Genomic DNA, 22,423 nt, shown 5'->3' on the forward strand with positions numbered 1-22,423 from the left:
CCCTATTCGCTTCATCTTTCCAAAGTTTTGCATGACATATCACACATGCAACATTTTGATCACCATGATCCAAGTAATCTGATTATAATATTATAAAGTTAATAAAATAATGTAATAAACAAACTATATAAGGAACAACATAAGTAGTAGTTGTTTAACAACCTTTAGACACGCCGGAAAAAATATCAACAACAAATACTTGAGGCTGTTGATTTGACTGTTCTGTCGTTTGAGAAGACTGACTTGTATTTGAAGACTGGATATTTGATGTGGTTGATATGTTTCTACCCCTTTTCATATCCATTAAGGTTTTCCTCGATCTACGATTATCTTGTGAGACGGAAACATCAAACTGAAAACCTAGAGTTCGAATAAATAAGAAAGGAATACTTAGTTTTAGTGATTATAAGTGATGATTGAAGTTGAGGGGAATATGTTTGACATATGCAGGAGACTGGCGTAGAGTTGTTGGTTGAATGCCTGATGACGGTGAGAGACCTTTTCGTTTCTTGTTGTCTAAATTTAGCTTTTGAACCTTTCAGGCATGTTGAGCATTGGAAATACCCAATATATTACCTATATGTTTGTATTTGCATGAAAAAAGTAAATGGTACATTGAAACTCAGCAGTGAGTATAATAAACTGTTACGTAAAAGAAAATTTACTAACCATCTGTAATGTCTTCAAAAGGTCTTCTTGCATTTATGACAGCTAAAGGAAAAAAAATCGAAGTTTAGATTTATTAAATTTAGAATTCCTAAATATTTGAATTTGTATAGAAAAAAGTAGATGTTAAATGGATAACAAATAGTATGTATAATAAACGGTAACGTAAATTACTAACCATTGGTAATGTCTTGAAAAGGTCTTCTTGTGTTTTCGACGGCTAAAGGAAAAAAAATCACAGTTTAAGTATAGCTCATATTTTTTGTATTAAGATTTAAGTTAGTGATATTGGCTTCGCGAAGTTTAAGTATAGATCATAATTAACAAATAAGTTATTGAAAGTGATAAAGTATTCTTAGTAGGATATAATATAGAATTAATACCATTGGTAATGTCATGAAAATGTCTTCTTGAAGTTCCAACTACAAAAGACAAAACATAAACAAAAAAAAAAATTATTTGCAATAGTAAGTCTTCAAAAAAAAATTCCTATTTTATTTGTGAAAATTAGATAACAAAATTTTGTGATATAAACTTTTTTTGATTAATGTAAAGTCAAATAGTGTACTCCTAGTTAATGTAAAATAAAGAATTTTTAGTAGGAAAACATAATAGTACTATTTATTGTTTACCAATTTGTAAATTTTTATTATAATTTAAAAACATGTTATTGAAGGTTACAACATTTTGTAAAAAAATAACAAAATCATAAACCATAACAATTAAAACATGAAATAATTAAAACATAAACCATTAGAATTTTATATTTAAAATAGTGCGTGCATAAACCAAAAAAACCCAACTGTCGATAAGTACTAAAAATTCAAAGCATTCAAAACAGACGATACGAATAAATTAAAAATGTTTAAATGAGGGTTTTCCTCATTTTTCCATGTTGGGAATCAAGAGCTTGGGCTAGCCATTTTGTTCACCACCAACAGTTGCCACCGAATAAGATTTGGTTGTAGACTGAGTCGAGGGATCATCCACATCATACACATCAATAAGATTCCTTTTTAAAGTTGGAGTTGAGCAGCTCGGGGAAGTCTTCTCATTGTTGGGTGCAATGGTCTATGCTGTGCTTTTTTCAACTGCTTTTAGATTGTCATCGGTCACCGAGATAACATCCTATTAAAATAAATACAAAAAAGATGTATTAACAAATCTGTCAAATACTTTTTATAAACGGATGTGGTAAAAAAACAAATCCTGTATATTAGTTTATTGTTGTTGTATAATAGAGGAAAGTAACTTAAAATGAAAGGTGGCATACCTTTACACTAAACGTGTCAACGGACGCATTAACAGCAGTGGAGTCGGATTCTTGTTGCTATTGAATGAATTAAACAAACGAACTTATTAGAGAGTATAGATTAAAAGAATAAAATTAATAAAAATCATAGTCTTTAATCTCGGTAAAATGTATAATACGAAAAATAAATTAGTATAATTATCAATTGTTTATTCCTATTCAAAGTTCAAACAACTATTGTGTAAACGCATTGTTAGATTCATAGTCAACAATATTGAACCATTTTATATATAACATTAAATAATTTTGATTGTTTCTAGTATACTTTTAGGAATCAGAATAGAAAAATAAACAATGCTAAATGTGTTACCAACTCCGATTAACACATAATTAATTTTTTTTAAAAAAAATCTATTTGTAAGAGCAATTGGTCGAGATTAAAGAAATATATGTTTGAATAGCAATTGCGTTGATATTTAAAAAAAATCTATATGTAAGAGCGTTGGTCGACAATGGAAAGTTTAAAATAAAAATAGAAGCATAATAACATATAGATGAAAATAAAAGACCATTAATGTTGTAAAATAAAGTTAAAAGCCTGCAATACGGGCGGTGTCAAAACCAAATGAAATCCATTTTACATTAGGTGGGAGTTGAATTACCTAATGTAAAATCAATAATTACATTTGAATTTACATTAGGTAAATTTTGTAATGGATTTCATTTCCAATTCAATCCTCTTCCAAATAATTTTAAAAGATTTTAAGATTTCCTCGGACATATTGAAGGAATGTTGATCAAATTATAGTACAAATGTATAAAAATGATAAATATATTCATCAATAATTAATAACCAAAACACAAGACAAATTTTGTTGTACCTGGTTAGAGTTAAGTTTCTTTTGAAGTTCCGCTAATATAAAAGTATCTTCAGTTAACTTGGATATATTGATATGAGATCCTCGATTATCCAAATTAAACTGATTAACGGAAATCTTGAAAGCAAACAGTTTATTCTCAAGGTTCTTCAGTTCCTCAGGAAATAGGTCCGAATTCGGAGGTCCCTACGCAAAATTTAGTAATTAACTATTAATAACAATTGATATGTATAAAGTACGAACATAAAAAAGTATTTAGTTCTCTAAAAAACATACATTTATGACTTTAAGCAGCAAGTCATAAGCACTAATCTTAAGAAGTTTGTTAGCATGCCCCTCCCATAAAGACATATCGACAACCCCAGTGGTATCTTGAACTGCCAGATTAATACGATACCTACATATATGGACAAATATTTATTTTAGTAAAGATAAAACAAAAAGTAGTTGTACCATAGATATAATATCAAAAGAATAGAGATAAGGAAAGAATTTAAATACCTCGGTACAGCTTCAACAATAGCGCCATTGCACTTTTGGTTACAATAATACTTAAAACGAAACTGATTCAGAATAGGTGATCCCTCAATTGCACCTTCATTTCTTACACGATCTTTGACCAACTTTGTGCAAACCTTGCAACCCATGTAATACCATTGCATATATTTTGACATAGGAAGAATCTTTCCACATATAATAACCTATTTAGGCTGAAAAAAGATAGAAACACAAATTTTAGTAATGAAGTATTAAAAATTCCAAGCTCATTTTTCATTATATAGAAACATAGATATTACTTCAACATAGCAGGTAGGCGGGTAACAAGCTGCGCCGCCACCCATTAAAAATGTTTTGAACAAATCAAGTTACCTTATAAAATTCTTCGAGTTCAATGATATGACAACTCGGTTGAGTTAAGAAACTCCTCGCGAAACGGAACACGAATAGTTGGTGCAGAAACACGGCTACTTGATGAAGATTCTGGAGGCAAGGAACCAAGATACCTAATAAACGACAAATATTACATAAAATGTGAAATAAATTTTAAACTAATTAACAAAAAAACTTTTTTAAGTAAATATAAATTAAAACAAAACCTCATCTTGAATTTATTGATTTCATGTATGTCTTCGTTGATGTACATCTTACTAACATTAAGTAAATTGGAAATAGCGGGACACCCTTGAAATAAACAAAAATAATAAAGTAGTAAAAAAAATTATATATATTGAAAAGGTATATAAGTTTAACATTATCAATAAGAAATAATGAGTGTATCAAACCTTGACATATCTTGAAAAACCCAAATTGTAACACGACAACTACGGGTGCTTGATCTGGATTTGACAAAATATAGTTTGACATGTCGACCGCGTATGATCCCCATAGAGTTAAAGGCAATTCCTTGTTGTTTCTAAAAAAATGTGAGCAAGTTTTATTATATATACAAATTTAACATTTATTATAATTTGAAATAAAAATGAAGTTACCTCAAACCCTTTAATGTTAGATACATCATCTTGGTCTCAACACCATAAGATTTGATTTTGTCTTCAATTGGTTCATATTTAGCTACAACACCAATGTCACACCCTCAAAATCCACTAACGGAGTTTTACCGTCAGAGGGTGTGAACTAACAGGATCGGAATCATCAGTTATAATCAAACCATAAAATAAAGTTTCAAAACAATGAAAAACGTTTACTAGTAATTAAATGTGGAAGCGTAAAAACCTTTAGTCAAAAGTTGCGTCACGCAGGACGACTTAAAACCAAAGATAATCGTTAAAAATAAGTTTGCAGGACAAAAGCGTTTTCAAACAATGCATGTTCCTAAACCGCGCGCCCGCCTCGGCTACCTGAGAATAACATACTAAAAGTGTCAACACAAGGTTGGTGAGTTCACAAGTTATATAAAATAAATCGTTTAGCGTTTGCGTTCAGCGTTTTACGTTATGCGTTTTGCGTAACCACGTTACGGCGTTTTGCGTTAAGCGTTTTGCGTAACCACGTTACGGCGTTTTGCGTTACCAGATAGTGTTATGTCAAATTATATATCGATAGGTAGCTAATCTATACAACAAGTGTTACTAAGTGTTCGACACCGAAGCTGACTCGTTTAGTAAGTGCCTTGTCACCAGGTCCTCCAGACCATGGTACGTGTTAGCCAAAATTACACCCGCTCGACCTCCAGTCGAGTTTAGCGTTGGGTGGGGTTTGTCAAACCCAGTAGTACTACTCAACAGTGACTCGCTATTCTAAATATTAACCGGTTCGATGTGTAGGACTTCAAATATTTCGTTTGCCACTTAGCCTTTACAAGTGATATATAATTTATAACAAAATCTTAAATGCGTTGTGGAGTATGTTATCTCCCCCAAGTGAAAAGCGTTTGAAAACAGTTTAAAGAGGGGAAAGTGAAACTCACTGTTTGCGAAGAATTTCCCAAAATAAATCACCAAGATGCGCGTCACCGAAAAACTCTCTCTAACGTTCTAAAACAAAAAAGAGATTTTTCTAAGTGTCGGAATATTATCGAGTCTCTAGACCCGGCACACAATACCTATGCACATAACATGTTTCGTGTTACGTTTGTGAATCGTGTGTGACTTTAACTATGTATTTGTGATACGTTACATGTGTAAGCAATCATATACGTGTCATGTATTCATAACGTACACTACTAGCAATTATTCCCCGTAAGGGCATTTTGGTCAAAACACGATAATAAATTAGCAAGTATCATATTTCATGCATTTTCACAAAAACTCAGCAGCTATTTTCACCGAGACAGAAATCCTACTAGAAATATTGTACTATTTCACCGATCATAGCAACTCAATTAATTTACCAAAAATCATCACAAAAGCACATATGTCTTAGGTTTCCAGAACATATTTTATTACATTTTTATTCCTAATAGTTTTCTCACAATCATCAAATCATTACAGCAAACTCATAACAGTCAGATTCATGCACAACATAATTTTATTTGCAATTCACGTTAAACGAAAAATCCAATAAATGCAAGACCACTTGGGTTAGGTTCCTAACTCAATGAGTCAACTTCCAGAAGTGGAACCAACCCAATTGGTCTCGTAGTTCATGAGATATAACATTTACAACATAACCTAACAGCAGGTCTAACAGCTCAGCTTTGCACAACGTTTTTGTAAAATCATAAAAGTTAACTTCTACTTGTCCAAAAATTACAAACTTATACTTTATAGAAACTAGACTCAACCTAGTTTACTGCAGTACCCACAATCTCAACCAACTTTCACGTTTACACTTCGTTACAGTCACTTAAACATCGTATACACATTCTGTCCAGAATCTGTTAGCATCCAAACTCAACATAATAACAATCTATGAACTATCATGCATCCATATAATCCTCTAGACTCCATAAACACCATTCATACACATCAATTACATATTACATACTTGATTAGGGTTTGTGTTTGAACTCAAATCAAAGACACAACAATCAACATGCAACAAGATTCAATCTACTTATCAAATCATCATTCAATCAACCACAATCATGTTAGCTATCTACATACACAAAATCGGCAGGTCTAGGGTTTGTGGTTAACCCAACAAACATCAAAATTAAGCTACAAGGATGTAAAGGATGATCAATTATACCTTCCTAGCACCTAGTTCTTGGATTAAACACTTGATTTCTTGATGTATGTGTGTGTGGAAGTCGACGGCAGCAAGGAGCAAAGGGGAGGGGGGGCCGATCGGGTTGGGATTAATAATAATAATAGTTAGGGTTTAATTTTTAAGGTTATATTTATAGACACACAAGTTACACTCAAGTCCCTCCCTCTACTTTCAAGTGTTGTTTTTCTAACTTAACTAACTTAGTTCTTGTTTCTTGTTTAGCATTACACACAATATAATCAAGTAACACATATGTTAACACATAATTATCACATAATTATTATGTTGACGTTTTTCGTTTATTCCTCAATCGTTTGCGTTTCGGTGCAAATCCCGAAAGACTACACATGTAGTAAGTGTTAAGCGTCATTTAAACCCTAGTTTAAATGTAATGAAGTGTGCGTTATAGATTTAGTGATCTTAAGTTTGAATTGACGGAGTTGAGTTAACGGAGTTAACCTGAAATTGACGGTTGTCACATCATTCCCATGTTAAAGAATTTTCGTCCCGAAAATTTGAGTCAAGTCGTGATGAGAGTCTGAAAGAGTAAGAGAAAAAAAAATTTTAGTTTGTCGTATCATCCCCTAGTAGAAAGAAATTTCGTCCCGAAATTTAATTCATACCTCCGGTGATGTCTGACGGTTTGCCGAGTTTCGCGGTTTTCTGTGTTTGGTTAGCCCTTCAAAAAGGTGAGGATACTTTTTCATCATTTGATCCTCGCGTTCCCACGTGAACTCCGGTCCACGTCTCGAGTTCCAACGAACCTTAACGATTGGAATTTTGCTGTGTTTGAGCGTTTTGGTTTCCCAATCCAAAACCTCGACTGGTTCCTCAATGAAACGTAACTGTTCATCAACTTGTAGTTCCTCCAAAGGGACTACTTGGGTTTCATCAGATAGGCATTTCTTCAAATTTGATACGTGGAATACATCGTGTACGCCACTGAGTTCTGTTGGTAGGTCCAGTCGGTACGCCACCGGACCAATGCGCTCAGTTATCCGGTACGGACCAACATACCGTGGGTTGAGTTTGTTTCGCTTACCAAAGCGAACCACACCTTTCCAAGGTGAGACTTTGGGTAACACTTGATCGTTCACTTGAAATTCGAGAGGTTTTCGGCGCTTGTCTGCGTAACTCTTTTGGCGATCTCGTGCTGCTGCCATGCGATTTCGGATTTGAACAATCTTTTCCGAAGTTTCGAGTACCAGTTCCGGACCAGTGATTTGGCTGTCACCCACCTCTGCCCAGCAGAGTGGTGATCGACACTTCCGTCCGTACAGCGCTTCAAACGGCGCTGCCTTAATACTTGCGTGGTAGCTGTTATTGTACGAAAACTCTACCAAGGGTAAGTGGGGTTCCCAACTTTTTCCGAAATCCAAAACGCATGCACGCAACATATCCTCCAGGTCTGAATAGTCCGTTCACTTTGCCCATCCGTCTGAGGATGGTATGCTGTACTCATATCGAGACGGGTGCCTAGTGCGCTTTGCAGCGACTTCCAAAAGTGCGAAGTGAAACGAGAATCTCGATCAGAAATGATTGAGACAGGCACTCCGTATCTAGACACTACTTCCTTCATGTAAACACGAGTCAGTCTTTCCATTTTGTCCGTTTCTTTAATTGCTAGGAAGTGTGCCGATTTAGTCAACCGGTCAACGATCACCCAGATGGTATCGCATCCCGTCGGTGTCTTAGGTAAACCCGTAATAAAATCCATTGAGATGTGTTCCCATTTCCACATTGGGAGTTCCGGTTGTTGCAGTAGACCAGATGGTTTCTGGTATTCTATCTTGACTCTGGCACAAGTCAAGCATTTGCTCACGTAGGTGGCAATGTCGGCTTTCATGTTCGGCCACCAGTAAAGTGCCTTTAAATCATGATACATTTTATCTGAGCCAGGGTGGATAGAATATCGGGACTTGTGAGCTTCGTCCATCACTAGAGTTCTCAACTCTCCGTATCGTGGAACCCAAATCCGGTTCTCAAAATATCGGACCCCGTCCGATCTGGTTACAAGTTGCCTGTTCATGCCCCGCATGAGTTCCGATGGAAGATTATCATCTTTCAAAGCTTCAAGTTGCGCATCGCGAATCTGATCGGGTAAGCTGGCATGAATCGTGAGTTGCAATGCTCTCACCCGTCTGGGTTTATCTGTTTCTTTTCTGCTGAGGGCGTCGGCCACCAGATTGGCCTTGCCAGGGTGGTACTTGATGGCACAATCATAATCTTTGAGCAGCTCGACCCAACGACGTTGTCGCATGTTCAGCTCCTTATGATCGTAGATATGTTGGAGACTCTTGTGGTCGGTGTAAATGGTAAACTTGGTACCGTACAAGTAATGCCTCCATATCTTAAGAGCAAACACCACAGCTCCGAGTTCCAAATCGTGGGTCGTGTAATTCTTCTCGTGAACCCGTAGTTGTCGAGAGGCGTAGGCTATAACCTTCTCAAGTTGCATCAGCACACAACCGAGACCTTGTATAGATGCGTCACAGTGTACCCCAAAATTTTCCGTTCCCTCGGGGAGGGCTAAAATAGGGGCGCTACAAAGCTTGGTTTTCAACAGTTGAAAAGCGGATTCTTGCGCGTCACCCCAATTGTACTTAGTGCCCTTGTGAGTCAAAGCGGTGAGGGGTTGAGCAATCTTTGAAAATCCCTCGATGAAACGCCGGTAGTAGCCGGCCAGTCCTAGGAATTGTCGCACCTTAGTCGGAGTCTTAGGTGCTTCCCAGTTTTTGATGGCCTCTACCTTACCGGGATCGACATGGATACCATTCTCGTTGATCACATGTCCTAAAAAGTGAACCTCGCGAAGCCAAAATTCACATTTCGAGAGTTTAGCATACAGTTGTTCCTTCTTCAATAGTTCCAGAATTACCCTTAAATGATCTTCGTGGTCAGTCTCGTTCTTGGAGTAGACGAGAATATCATCGATGAAAACAATCACAAACTTGTCGAGGTACGCCTTGCATACTCGATTCATGAGATCCATAAATACGGCTGGTGCGTTGGTTAGGCCAAAAGGCATAACCGAAAACTCGTAGTGACCATACCGTGTTCTGAAAGCCGTCTTTGAGATATCTTCTTCGCGCACTCTTAGTTGGTGGTAACCGGATCGCAGATCGATCTTCGAGTAGTAACTCAATCCTTGAAGCTGGTCAAACAAATCATCAATTCGGGGTAAAGGATAACGGTTCTTGACCGTCACCTTGTTCAATTCCCGGTAGTCGATGCACATTCGGAAAGTCCCGTCTTTCTTTCGGACAAACAAGACAGGGGCTCCCCACGGCGATGAGCTAGGTCGGATAAAACCCTTATCCAACAAATCTTGCAACTGAGTGGACAACTCCTGAAGTTCCGCCGGTGCGAGCCGATACGGGGCTCGTGCTATGGGTGCTGCACCGGGTGTCAACTCGATTTGAAATTCGACTTGACGAATAGGAGGGAGTCCGGGCAAATCCTCCGGGAAAACTTCCGGGAAGTCTCACACAACAGGTATATCTTCAATTCGTTTCTCCTCCGCTGGTTTCTCAACAATCTGCGCCAAAATTGCCGGATGACCCTTTCGTAGATACTTCTGCGCCTTCATAAGGGTAATGACGCTGGTGGTCATGCCGCTTCTCTCGCCTCGGACCGAAATGATCTCGCCGGAAGGGGTGGTAATATGGACTATCTTATCGTGGCATATAATCTCCGCTCGGTTCTCGGGTAACCAGTCCATGCCGACAACGACATCGAAACTACTAAGCGTAAAAGGAATAAGGTCGATATCAAAGACATGACCTAACAGTTTTAACTTACATCCCGCAAGTACATGAGTCGTTACTATAGTCTTACCGTCAGCTAATTCAACAGGAAACTTAGCATCTAACGGAATTGGAGTTACATCTAAGAGTTGACTAAAGGCTTTCGACACAAAACTCCTATCAGCTCCAGTGTCAAACAATACAGAAGCAAAGCAATCGTTTACAGGGAACTTACCAGTCACCACGTGCGGATCATTGCGGGCTTGACCCGACCCAATCACAAACGCTCTTCCCTTGCCATTGCTTCCACCATTACTGCCACTTCCATTACCCCCATTGTTGTCATTTTGTTTCAGCTTGGGGCAATCTTTTCTGAAATGACCTTCCTGCCCACATTCAAAGCATCCTTTCGTCGTCATAGGTGGCTTAGGAGCACCCTTTGCCGCAAGGTCTCCTCTACATTCTTTCGCTTGGTGACCCATCTTTCCGCATCTCTGACACTTGGCACGGTCACACTGGCCAACATGATGATAGTTGCACCTGTTGCACTTTGGGTATTTCCCAGCATATCCACTCGAAACCTGCCCGCTACCGTTGTTGTTGTTGTTGTGATTCTGAGTGTTAAAGCTCCAAGTGAATTCGGGCTTATGGTAGTGTTGTTGCGGTGGGAGGTTCGAGGATGAAGATCTGGTGTTATCAAACTTCCTCTTCCCGCTGTTCGGGTTGCTGTTGCTGTTATTGTCGTTACTCTGGTTGTCACGGGCTTTAACGGTCAAACCCCTAGGTGGTAGCGCACCTTGGGTCACAGCCTGATCCGTCAGTTTGTGAGCTAAACGGATCGCTTGTTGGATCGTGGCTGGCCTGGAAGACGTCACCATGCCCTGAATCTGCGGTGCTAATCCATCAATGTACATTTCTATCCTCTTGCTCGGCGGATCCACCATCCGCGGACACATCACAGCCAACTCGTGCGAACGAGTAGTGTAGGCTTCGATTTCCCAACCCACCATCTTCAACGACCAAAATTCTGATTCTAACTTTGAAATCTCTTCTCTCGGACAATACTCCTCTCGCGTCATGTTTTTGAACTCCTCCCAGTTCATCGCGTTAGCCAGTTCCAACCCAAGGATCTGGACGTTTGAATTCCACCAAGTGAGGGCGGAATCCTCAAGTGTCCCAGCAGCGAATTTGACCCCACTGGCAGGGGGACAATTGCATATCTCAAATGCCGACTCAGCCTTCTCAGCCCAACGCAGGAAGCCTATAGCTCCCTCAGTGCCCTTAAACGTACTGGGCTTGCAGTCAAGGTAGTTCTTGAAGGTACACGTTCCACTCGGACCTCCAGCTTGAATCTGAACGTGTGCGGCTAAAGCGGCCGCAACATGGTCGTTCAGCAGAGTTTGGAGTTCAGCTGCAGTCAAGCTGATGTTACCACGTCCTCGTCCAGCGTTTCTTCCAGCCATTTCCTAGAATCACAGTATAAATTGTTAGACATGAATTTTTCTTTCATATATAACACACCATACATGTAATAAAAAGATAGGCAAGAAAGAAACAAGAAACAACATCACATCACAACCACATATTAGTCTAAATAAAAGTTCATGATTAAAACCATTGTATTCGCTACAAAGTATTTCCAATCAATCCTTAAAAATCATAGAAAAATAATAGTTCGGATGGAGACAACCCCTCCATCTAAGTGTCATCATTACTAGATGTCGTCATCTGAGGACACCTCTGAGTGTGCCTCCTCCTCAGCCGGTTCTTCCTCCGGTTCTTCTTCAGGTTCCTCCTCGGGATCTTACTCAGGATCTTCCTCAGGCTCCTCTTCGGGATCTTCTTCAGGTTCGGCCTCAGGCTCCGCCTCAGGCTCGGCCTCAGGCTCTGCCTCAGGTTCGGCTGCGTTCTGAGCAAGTTGCATTTGCAAGACATCGCAACGCTCCAACGCTATCTCAGTTCGGGTCCTTGCTTCTTGGAGTTGCTCTTGCAAGTCTATCATATCGGCTTGCATCTTCATCATAACCTTCATTTGCTGATCACTAGCCTCTCGCATTTCCTTCATTGCCGCTGCCATGCGGGCAATCTCCTCCTTAGTTTCGGTTCCGTCTTTTAACATTCTGGAAACGTTCTCCCTCGTATAGCGCATGTAACCCACGTCACGCTCCAAGCATGAAACAACAGCTGCGAGAACTCTCTCTACAGGTTCGGTTATGGGTGGCAGGGTGTTGGGATAAGCAGGGTGGTTCGGGTGAGGTAACGGGGGAACTTGTTCGCGATAGACCATACGTCTGATCATGTTAGGGTACCAATCCCAGCTAACGTCGTTTTCGTAAATGCCTCCGGATAGGCGGTACCTCTTCGGTGCGGGAGCTTCCCGTGAGCATGCGTCATCGAATCGGATGATGATGAGGGTGGCGTCGACATTCCTACAGGTAAGCCGTGTATGCGCGCGCGTATGAGTGAAAGAGGTAAAGAGATAAGATTACAAGACTACACAAACCTATGCAGTGCGTATCATTATAACTAATGGGTCGTCGCGGTTATAGTCTAGTATGCATGTAGCTTCTAGTTCGCTATAACCAATGGCTCTGATACTAATCTGTCACACCCTCAAAATCCACTAACGGAGTTTTACCGTCAGAGGGTGTGAACTAACAGGATCGGAATCATCAGTTATAATCAAACCATAAAATAAAGTTTCAAAACAATGAAAAACGTTTACGAGTAATTAAATGCGGAAGCGTAAAAACCTTTAGTCAAAAGTTGCGTCACGCGGGACGACTTAAAACCAAAGATAATCGTTAAAAATAAGTTTGCAGGACAAAAGCGTTTTCAAACAATGCATGTTCCTAAACCGCGCGCCCGCCTCGGCTACCTGAGAATAACATACTAAAAGTGTCAACACAAGGTTGGTGAGTTCACAAGTTATATAAAATAAATCGTTTAGCGTTTGCGTTCAGCGTTTTACGTTATGCGTTTTGCGTAACCACGTTACGGCGTTTTGCGTTAAGCGTTTTGCGTTAAGCGTTTTGCGTTAAGCGTTTTGCGTAACCACGTTACGGCGTTTTGCGTTACCAGATAGTGTTATGTCAAATTATATATCGATAGGTAGCTAATCTATACAACAAGTATTACTAAGTGTTCGACACCGAAGCTGACTCATTTAGTAAGTGCCTTGTCACCAGGTCCTCCAGACCATGGTACGTGTTAGCCAAAATTACACCCGCTCGACCTCCAGTCGAGTTTAGCGTTGGGTGGGGTTTGTCAAACCCAGTAGTACTACTCAACAGTGACTCGCTATTCTAAATATTAACCGGTTCGATGTGTAGGACTTCAAATATTTCGTTTGCCACTTAGCCTTTACAAGTGATATATAATTTATAACAAAATCTTAAATGCGTTGTGGAGTATGTTATCTCCCCCAAGTGAAAAGCGTTTGAAAACAGTTTAAAGAGGGGAAAGTGAAACTAACTGTTTGCGAAGAATTTCCCAAAATAAATCACCAAGATGCGCGTCACCGAAAAACTCTCTCTAACGTTCTAAAACAACAAAGAGATTTTTCTAAGTGTCGGAATATTATCGAGTCTCTAGACCCGGCACACAATACCTATGCACATAACATGTTTCGTGTTTCGTTTGTGAATCGTGTGTGACTTTAACTATGTATTTGTGATACGTTACATGTGTAAGCAATCATATACGTGTCATGTATTCATAACGTACACTACTAGCAATTATTCTCCGTAAGGGCATTTTGGTCAAAACACGATAATAAATTAGCAAGTATCATATTTCATGCATTTTCACAAAAACTCAGCAGCTATTTTCACCGAGACAGAAATCCTACTAGAAATATTGTACTATTTCACCGATCATAGCAACTCAATTAATTTACCAAAAATCATCACAAAAGCAAATATGTCTTAGGTTTCCAGAACATATTTTATTACATTTTTATTCCTAATAGTTTTCTCACAATCATCAAATCATTACAGCAAACTCATAACAGTCAGATTCATGCACAACATAATGTTATTTGCAATTCACGTTAAACGAAAAATCCAATAAATGCAAGACCACTTGGGTTAGGTTCCTAACTCAATGAGTCAACTTCCAGAAGTGGAACTAACCCAATTGGTCTCGTAGTTCATGAGATATAACATTTACAACATAACCTAACAGCAGGTCTAACAGCTCAGCTTTGCACAACGTTTTTGTAAAATCATAAAAGTTAACTTCTACTTGTCCAAAAATTACAAACTTATACTTTATAGAAACTAGACTCAACCTAGTTTACTGCAGTACCCACAATCTCAACCAACTTTCAGGTTTACACTTCGTTACAGTCACTTAAACATCGTATACACATTCTGTCCAGAATCTGTTTGCATCCAAACTCAACATAATAACAATCTATGAACTATCATGCATCCATATAATCCTCTAGACTCCATAAACACCATTCATACACATCAATTACATATTACATACTTGATTAGGGTTTGTGTTTGAACTCAAATCAAAGACACAACAATCAACATGCAACAAGATTCAATCTACTTATCAAATCATCATTCAATCAACCACAATCATGTTAGCTATCTACATACACAAAATCGGCAGGTCTAGGGTTTGTGGTTAACCCAACAAACATCAAAATTAAGCTACAAGGATGTAAAGGATGATCAATTATACCTTCCCAGCACCTAGTTCTTGGATTAAACACTTGATTTCTTGATGTATGTGTGTGTGGAAGTCGACGGCAGCAAGGAGCAAAGGGGAGGGGGGGCCGATCGGGTTGGGATTAATAATAATAATAGTTAGGGTTTAATTTTTAAGGTTATATTCATAGACACACAAGTTAAACTCAAGTCCCTCTACTTTCAAGTGTTGTTTTTCTAATTTAACTAACTTAGTTCTTGTTTCTTGTTTAGCATTACACACAATATAATCAAGTAACACATATGTTAACACATAATTATCACATAATTATCATGTTGACGTTTTTCGTTTATTCCTCAATCGTTTGCGTCAACTTGTTTGCGTTTCGGTGCAAATCCCGAAAGACTACACATGTAGTAAGTGTTAAGCGTCATTTAAACCCTAGTTTAAATGTAATGAAGTGTGCGTTATAGATTTAGTGATCTTAAGTTTGAATTGACGGAGTTGAGTTAACGGAGTTAACCTGAAATTGACGATTGTCACAACCAATCACATCTATATTGCAAAAATTAGATTAGAAATAAGTTATGACAGTCATAAGTAAGTTCCAAAACAATTTAGACAATAAAAAAACAAATATGTTGGTATTTTTTGTGCATTAAAAAATTTAAACTTGTGTTTATTGTCGTGTTACACATATATAGACAATGTTACTCACAAATCCACAAAAAATATCCATATAGAAAGACAAATATATATAATATAATTTTAGAAATCACAAAATTATATTTCAAAGCTTTTAGATTGACCAGTTGCAATATATTACTTCAAAGCTTTTAGATGAAATTTTACAAATTTCATTGACCAAAACAAATAGATATTACACAATTTCTTTTACTGTTTGAAATCAAGTAACCGAAACAAATAGTACATGAATTATCTTCGGTTTTGATTTATAGTTTTTCTTTCTTTGATTTTGATCGAAAAATTATTCTTGTGTTAAGTATCAAATATACTAATACTAAAAAGGACCATAATGAAAACTTCTAACCCAGATTTTCATTATTACTATAAATTTGCACCAAATTTTCACAACCACTACTATTTTCATTATTACTATAAAGATAACATGTTACACTAATATTAAGTTAAGTTAGAGTAAAGACTATCGAGTTATTTAAAAAAAATCTAATTGCCTTGGTTATTTGAGTGACTAAAAAAGTAATATATACCATATTATCATATTTGTATAAACTGAGTACGTTCCTTCATATCTGTTACCTATGATGCAATTAAATAGTAGTGGTTGTTTACCTATTAATAGTAGACATTTTTTTTATCAAATGAAGTATCTAAAAGATAAACAATGAAATAACTAAAATGAAATAACATATACACATAATAATAATAATAATAATAATAATAATAATAATAAATCATTGAAATGTATATATATCCTTCAACCATGTCAATAAGATCATCAATGCTTTGAAACTTGAATCCATGTAAATCGCCACCAAAATATTCACAAGGTGTAACAGTTGACTTGAAGAATAGATTGACCTTTTTGTCATTATCCACATAGTTGTATTTAGTACCGTAGTCACCAACCGAAACATTCTTTATGATGTAACATGCATTTTCAACTAAATATCTATCAAACTTTTATATAAATTTTTTAAGTATGCTCCCATGGACCATGTTTCCCTAGCATATAAAATGAATTAATATCAATTTATAAAGGCAATATAAATGAAAATATAATGAAACTAACACATATATTTGTAGACACATAACATAACATACCTCTTCATCAATTAAGACCATGTCCATTGAGATTAGTTGCTCGGGTTTATCAAGAATGTGATTTTCTCAAAGTCGGATTACACGCACTTTGATGATTGAGTCTTCTATACAGTCCTTTGATGAGGGAAGTTGATTCAGCAAAATGATGTTCTTGTCACCGACCGATCTGTATTGAAATTAACAATCATATAAGCATATAAAATAGTTGAAAGTAATAGATAAGGAATACAAATGGGAATAATATGAAAAAAAAAACATACTAACCTGTTGTTGTTTGCCATAGTTGTTCTGAAGTTGGTTTTTGTGAGTATGTGAGATAGTAGATGACATAAGGTTATATGATATATATAGTGTTGAAAACATTATTTAATTATTCCCCTAAAATTATGGGATAATTGAATAATACTAAAAATACGGGATATTTTTAATTATATTGAAATTTAGAGATATTGAAACCCAAATAACAGGAAGTGTGTTAAGTTTTAAATTTGGCAATATTCATTTAAAGTCAAAATTGGTTATACTATTTTAAATAAAAACGAAATATTTCGTAAAAATATCTTTAATTTTTGGTTAAAATGAGTTACTAATTTGAATTTATTTCCTAAAGTCCTATGTGTTTGACCACTCATATTTTTTTTAAAAATGAGTTTATAATTTGATTGACTATGCAAATGAAAAATTATAATAAAAACAACATTTTAAACGTAACCTTAAATTTTGATGTTGTATTTCTTTTTTACTACATCATTTTCTAAAAAACATAACATATAAAAAAAACGATATACATAATGTCAATATAACGAATTTATTAAAATTAAAGATATTGAAACCGGAAATAGTGTGATTTGTTAAATTTGATATTATGTGATATAAAAATAATTTGAAACCGTTCCCTAAAAATATTTATTTTTGGTTAAAAATGAGTTTGTAATTTAAAAAACGAAATTATCTCCTAAAAATATGTTTAATTTTGGTTAAAATGATTTTTTAATTTGAATTTATTTCCTAAAGTCATATGAGTTGGACCACTCATATACCTACCTAAAATGAGTTTCTAATTTGTTTGACTAAAATTAAGAAAAGTTATAATAAAAACAACATTTTAAACATAACCTAATAAGTTAACAAAATATAATCTGTTGTATTTGTTTGAGACTACATAATGTCTATATAAATTATAATATAACGAATTATATTGAAATTTAGAGACACTGAAACCCAAATTAGTGTGAGTTGGTAAGTTTTATATTTGGCAATATTTAATTATAGGATTTTATTTAATTCTGTTTAAACTCAAAATTGGTTATAGTATTTGTTTTGGATAAAAATCAGTTAAGGATAATATATCCAAATCTGTCAAGTGAGGAATAGTGCTAACACGATAAAAGCGAATGTATAACCGAAATCTTGGTGAACACGATGATTTGATCACGAGGGAAAAACCCTTGGTTATGATAATCTTACTTCGGTCAAAAATTAGCAAAGTAATCTTTGGTCGAATTGCTTCGGTCAAGTATTAACAATGTAATCTTTGGTCGGATGGTACATGATTATAATAATCTCCGGCACAAAAAACCCTCGGACGGTGAAAACTATCACCATCAAGTTTATTGATAGTAAAAGATGGTTACAAGTGTTGTGGAGTTGATGATCAACGAATGCTATATGTGTGAGTACAAAATATTTTAGCAGCTATATTACGTGAAATTGTGTGTGTTCTAATGTTGATCTCGACTCCGTATATAAAGAAAAATACATACAACAAACTAACAACTATGCCCTATAATCTCGCTAGTCTTCCACTTTCTTCCATCGTGCTATTTGACCATGTGCTAGCAGACGTTTAATGACGAAATAAGCGGTAGACTAAGTCTAGGAGCCGTTGAGGTTATTTAAACATCAATCTTTATACGAAATCATTCATCAATAACTATGTTGGATAAGGATCCTGGATTCATACTTCAGCTAGAAAATACTCCATGAGGATAATTGATGCAAGCACGTCTTCAAGAATAACATATCTTGTCTTCTAGTACTCAACAATTGCTCTTACTTCTTGCTTTAGCTTAGTCTTCAATCTTGACCATATGCTACAAATGTCTTGTATAGCAAACTGGCTCTTAGAGTTGTTATACATGTCTAACACATCACCATACTAAACACAATCATTAGTAAACAAATAATACCGAGGATCATTGATCCTTTATAACCTGATACATATCTCAAGGATAATCTATCCATAAGATAGTCAAGGATTCAGGATCCTCAGCATAAAATTCATGTCCTAACAATATTTTATAAAAAAAACGAAATATTTCCTAAAAATAGCTTGGTCTTCCAGAGTTATCACACTTGTACACCCTCACTACCCACGGTCCTGCTCGATTTATCTTCAAATCCAAGCCTCGGCAACCTCACCCGATACTAAAAGTCACTTTAAATGATTCCTTGTGGAGGAATCAGTTTTTCTTCGTAAAATCTTGACCATATGCTACAAATGTCTTGTATAGCAAACTGGCTCTTAGAGTTGTTATACATGTCTAACACATCACCATACTAAACACAATCATTAGTAAACAAATAATACCGAGGATCATTGATCCTTTATAACCTGATACATATCTCAAGGATAATCTATCCATAAGATAGTCAAGGATTCAGGATCCTCAGCATAAAATTCATGTCCTAACAATATTTTATAAAAAAAACGAAATATTTCCTAAAAATAGCTTGGTCTTCCAGAGTTATCACACTTGTACACCCTCACTACCCACGGTCCTGCTCGATTTATCTTCAAATCCAAGCCTCGGCAACCTCACCCGATACTAAAAGTCACTTTAAATGATTCCTTGTGGAGGAATCAGTTTTTCTTCGTAAAACGTGACTCAATACCAGGAGGGGTTGATCTCCCTTCAAAGTGGGTTAGAAAGGGTAGGATCCTGGATCCTTAAGAAATAGCATGATCCTTGATGCTTTAACTTTAATTCTGAATCTTCCTTTTTGTTTGCAGTTGACAACTTTGCTTCTTTGGGCAAGTTACCTGGTACAGAACAAAAGACAAAGCGGTTCCTAGCACTGGATACCGAGATTAGAACCTTCCAAGCCCGTTTTATTGAAGCTTTTTGTGATATCTCCTCAGGTTCCAGCATGTCAAGTAAGTTAATAATTTTAAGATAAATAAAATTAGAATAAGAAAACTTATCTGTTAACTTTTTTCCTTTTCAGGCGCCAAGAAATCCCAGAAATCAGCCGGCAAGTTCTCCCTAGAAGACATTGATTGTATGGTCACCTCTCCTGTTGTCAAGAAAGAGGCTTCAAAGGCAGGCACTAGCTCTGACCCCAAGACCGCGACGACCAGGGCCAAGTCCGCTGCTTCCAAAAGAAAGAGGTCCTCAGATCCCGAGACCCATTATGACATTGTCCTCTCTGTAAGTATCCTATATCATGATACTTTAAGTTGCAGGATCCAATATCCTTCTGACTTTGATTGCTTTGTTGTATGTAGGCTATGAGTACTTTCAAAGAGCACTATGAAAAGACTATCAGCCAAATGAGTGACAAGCTGTCAGGGCTAGGGAAAGCCGTGGTCGCCAAGGACGAGGCCATGATCCAGCTCTCCAAAGAGAAAAAACAGTTGGAGGATCAGCTATCCTTAGCCGAAGCCAATCGTCAAGAGGCAGTGGAGCAGGCTACAGATGAGGCCAAGGTGTGGGCTGCCAGGTCGGTATTCCAAGCACGGATCAAGATGGCGAAGGAGGCCGGTGATCCTGATTTTGAAAAGACGACTTGGGATGTGGAAAAGTGGAAGGCTGCCCTTGATGATCTTGGTGGTGAGGACGATGATGAGATGGCTGAAAATACCGAGGCTGGGACTAGTGGCATCAAGGAGGTGGCTGAAGCTGGCAAGGGAGAAGGTGCTGCTAAGGGTGAAGATGCAGCTTAGGTGGGCGATGAAGGATACAAAAGACAAGGCCCGAGCCCACCTTTTTATTTCGTGTTGATGTTTTTCTGAACAATTACTTTGGTTTGTAATAAGCAGTAGTAACTAGGGTAAAGGATCCATGATCCTTAAGACAATTTACGGGGGTGACAAAGGTGGATGGATCCTCTGTTTGTGGGGATGAAGTCTTTTTTGCCCCTATTTTTAATTTTCCTACACTCATGAACAGTTAGTAGTACTCACTTAACCCGGATGGATAGTCTGTAACAACTCAGACTTTTTAAAATTCATATTTTTAGTAAAAAACCGACCCATTTCGATGTTCGGGGAATGTTACCGCGGTTATTGAATAACTTAACTATTATTATATTATTATTTAATTAATTTTATAAAACATATTTATAACTTTCATATTTTGACAAAATTAATCCAAACTTAAACTTTAACCTCTTAGTGTTTCCACCTTCATACTACAAGGATCAAACTGCAATTATGTTGCTAACCCATAACCCATTAACCCTAAACCCGTAACCAAACCCTAACCCTTGACCCGTTTAAGTAGCTTGAACCTTAACCTTCGCCCTAAACTAGGAATTTATTTATGCTTATGATTCCTCATGCTATAATGAGCTCACCGACGTCTACAATTAGGAAAGCAAGATCGTTTATGATACGAACCGATTTTATTAACAACCGTCCTCAAACTAAATCGTTAAAATACCTTCTAGCGATCACAATTTCTCACTTAAAACCATCTGCACAATCACTTATGCATCGCAAACAAAACCCCTATACTTAATCTGATCATACCACCCCGCAACGTCCTGTTCGTCATCGTCTTTGTGCCGTCAATTGTTATAATCATTAAGCCGCGTCTGGTAATCGTTTTGAGGTAATGAATCATATGGGTCTGATCACTTTGATCCTCTCTACGTTAACCCTAACCTTAATTGATCCAATGTATAAAGGTTTATCGGATTGATCGAATTAGGGTTTTAGGTTAATTGGTTTATTTGTCTATCATATTATATACTTTTCTTTCTGAAGTGTTACCAACTGATCATCTCTAGATCAGTTGGCTTGTGGCTGTGAATTGAGTATCTGGGCTGGAGGGCTCGGGTTCGAGTCCCTCCAGAAGCGATGTTTTTGTTTTTATTTTCTTTTTAGTATTATTTAGTTTATAATATATATCAATATATTTAAATCACTTAAATCATATTAATAATATAGTAAATATAAATAAATTCCTATTTTGTTAAAACCAGCACACTGACTAGTTGTTTTTCTGAACCTTTGTAAAACTATATAAATATGTGCGTAGATATTAAAGTTTTCATAATAAAGGTATTAATTATTTGATAAACATTATTTCATTAAAAACCGACATTTAAACTAGTCTTTTATCCGAACTTTGGTTAAACACTATATATATGTATATAAAATCGATATTTAAAATATAATAAAGGTTTTTAATATATATATTTCGAATATCCCGTTATTTAACATATTGTATAAATCCAAATGAATTATAAAAAGATTATAATTTACGTAAATATTATTATTTATTATTTACAACATCTATTTAAAAGAAATCTTGGTTAACAATATATAAATACATTTAATGTATTTTTAGATTTAGAGAAACAAATCTCTTTATGTAGACTATAAAACTTTTATAAATATTTATTTAAGTATTTTTATGCATTTTAAATAAACATGTTATTTACGATAAAACTTGGATAACAAAACACACTATTTAATAAAATTAGTAATAAACTAAAGTAATATTTAACTT

Source organism: Bidens hawaiensis, unplaced genomic scaffold (assembly GCF_021521415.1).
Source record: "Bidens hawaiensis isolate Kalapana, Puna unplaced genomic scaffold, B.hawaiensis_p1.1 tig00031477_1, whole genome shotgun sequence".
In the NCBI taxonomy this organism is placed as follows: domain Eukaryota; kingdom Viridiplantae; phylum Streptophyta; class Magnoliopsida; order Asterales; family Asteraceae; genus Bidens; species Bidens hawaiensis.